A 2,446-nucleotide genomic window follows, 5' to 3' on the forward strand; every position below is an offset into this window, starting at 1 on the left:
TACCCTAGCTGAAATTAACTTAATGGCGCAGAGGCAAAGCAATAGATTAATACAAATCCTAATTGAAAGTTCCTTAATATAACAAATTAAACGTGAAACTTAAGCAAAGTGTAAATTGCGGGAAAAATTTGCCGTGTTAAATACGAATCATAATTGCGAGTCCAATAATAAAATTTTTTAGGCATGAGGCGTAAGCAATGCTATAAATTGCGGAAGTAATACAACAAAAAACTGAAAGTCTAGCAATCATAAGATATATTTAAAAAATGTTCACAAATAATATAAATTATAAATCACCAAAACGGCGGACCGCACGATGCCAGGGCGTCAAAGCTTAAGTTAGAGATAACTGAGACGGCGAGTAGCAACTCGCTCAGCCTAACTGGCCTTACCTAACAAAGTCGAGCGAACAAGCATAAATTTCCACCAGGAAGTAAAACCTGCAGCTGGTGTTGGGAGGGCATCAACTGAAGAATTAAATTGTGATAGGCTAAATGTAAAAATTTAGGCCGTAAATGATAAACCACATAACGTAACCAGGAGAAACAACAAATATGTCGCAAGGGCTACCCGTAATAACAGTAATAATTTACAGAGGAAATTAAACATAAATGCAGGACCATAAACTTAAAGCAGGAGACAAGGGCCCGTAACACCGCGACTAGCACATCCTAACTGACTTTACTTAATAATAACTTAAGGCAAAGCAAAAGTTAAACAAACATACTGTAAACACAGTAAAAGTAAACATGCAACAAGACAAAGCATCCTGAGCGGAAATAAAGTGAGTAGGCTAGTGGTAAATGCGAAGCCAGGGAAACTGAAGCAAGAGGCATGAGGCCTGTGACACGGCAACTAGCACAACCTAGCTGCAGCTATAACATCGTCTGCTGAAACTAGCTGCGTCTGTGAGGGCGCCCGCTGCAACAGCTTCGGCCGAGCCACCAGCTGGCCCATCCTCTGCATGAACAACACCGTCTGGGACAACGACGGCTGGGAAGACGTCGTTGGAAAAAAGCCTAACAATGTAATAAATTATATTAATATGAATAATTGTAAATAAATGGTGTAAATAATAAAATTATAAACCAATTATAACTATAATTAATTATAACTAATTATAAATAATTATAAATTGCAAAAAAAAGTATGCTCAAAATAAAGCTGGACTATAACTCGTTAGAGAAACGGGATTAACACTTTGAGCCGAAGTAAATACAGCCAAATACAATAACGAAAAGGAGTGAAAATAGGCACAACGTCAGCTGGAACGCTTCAGCTGCAACTTTGTGACCAGCGGCCTAGGAGGCCGCTGTGACTCCCGGGCTACACCGGGCAGACAACACGTGTGGGTAAACCTGCGGCCTGTGAGGCCGCAGTGACATCAGGGCTACACCGGGCAGACAACACGTCTGGATAAACCAGCGGCCTGGGAGGCCGCATATTTATATGACCAAATAAATATAAAACTGAAAACATCGCCGGCTTAACTTGTCACAGGAAGGACGTCGGCTGGGAAGCCGCGGTACCTTCCGGCTAAATTGAGGAATAAACTGAAAGTCTTTAATACACGTCGTGACTGAAAGACACCATAGTATAACCTAACTAGCACATCCTAGCTGACTTAACTTAAACTCAATGACAAAAGCGACAGTTACACAAACATAATTGCGACACAAAAAGTTAAATAAAACGTGGAGCAAACGCAATGCATAAATTGCAGTAACAAATTGCTGAGGGTAATTGACTCATAAAATCAAGTGCAGGAATAATCTAAAGCCAGAGGCTTGCTCTATGCTAAATTGAGGAATAACTTTAGTCTTAATACACGTCGTGACTGAAAGACTAAGGATATAACCAGTTATTTAAGTAAGCGTTTAGTTAATGATGGAGGAACGTAAATCACCAAAACAGGAGCGGGCTCCCGTTCACTAAATTGACATGAAAAACGAATACCTAATTACCTCTAAACCTAAAGGATCTAAATCCAGAGGCTTGCGCAATGCTAAATTAAGGAATAAATTGAGGAATAAATGAGGCAAGTCTTAAAACGCGTCATGACTGAAAGACTAAGAATATAACAAGTTATTTAAGTAAGGGTATAGTTAATGATGGAGGAACATAAATCACCAAAACAGGAGCGGGCTCCCGTTCACTAAATTGACATGAAAATACGAATTCTTTTACGAAAATAGATTTTTTTTTTAAGGCAAGAGGTGTAAGCAATGCTATAAATTTCCTAAATTTGCCGCGTAATGAAACTAATCAAGCTGAAAGTCTAAATAAAGGAATATATTAAAATTGAACAGAATTAAATAATAAATGACCACAATAATTAGAATTAAATCCATCACTCTTTGTAAAATCTCTTGTATGTATGACCTTACCTAAATAAACATTTGATTTGAGTTGATATGAAGTCGCTCAAGCGGCACACCGCACGGCC

The sequence above is a fragment of the Procambarus clarkii genome, chromosome 48 (genome assembly GCF_040958095.1).
Source record: "Procambarus clarkii isolate CNS0578487 chromosome 48, FALCON_Pclarkii_2.0, whole genome shotgun sequence".
Taxonomy (NCBI): domain Eukaryota; kingdom Metazoa; phylum Arthropoda; class Malacostraca; order Decapoda; family Cambaridae; genus Procambarus; species Procambarus clarkii.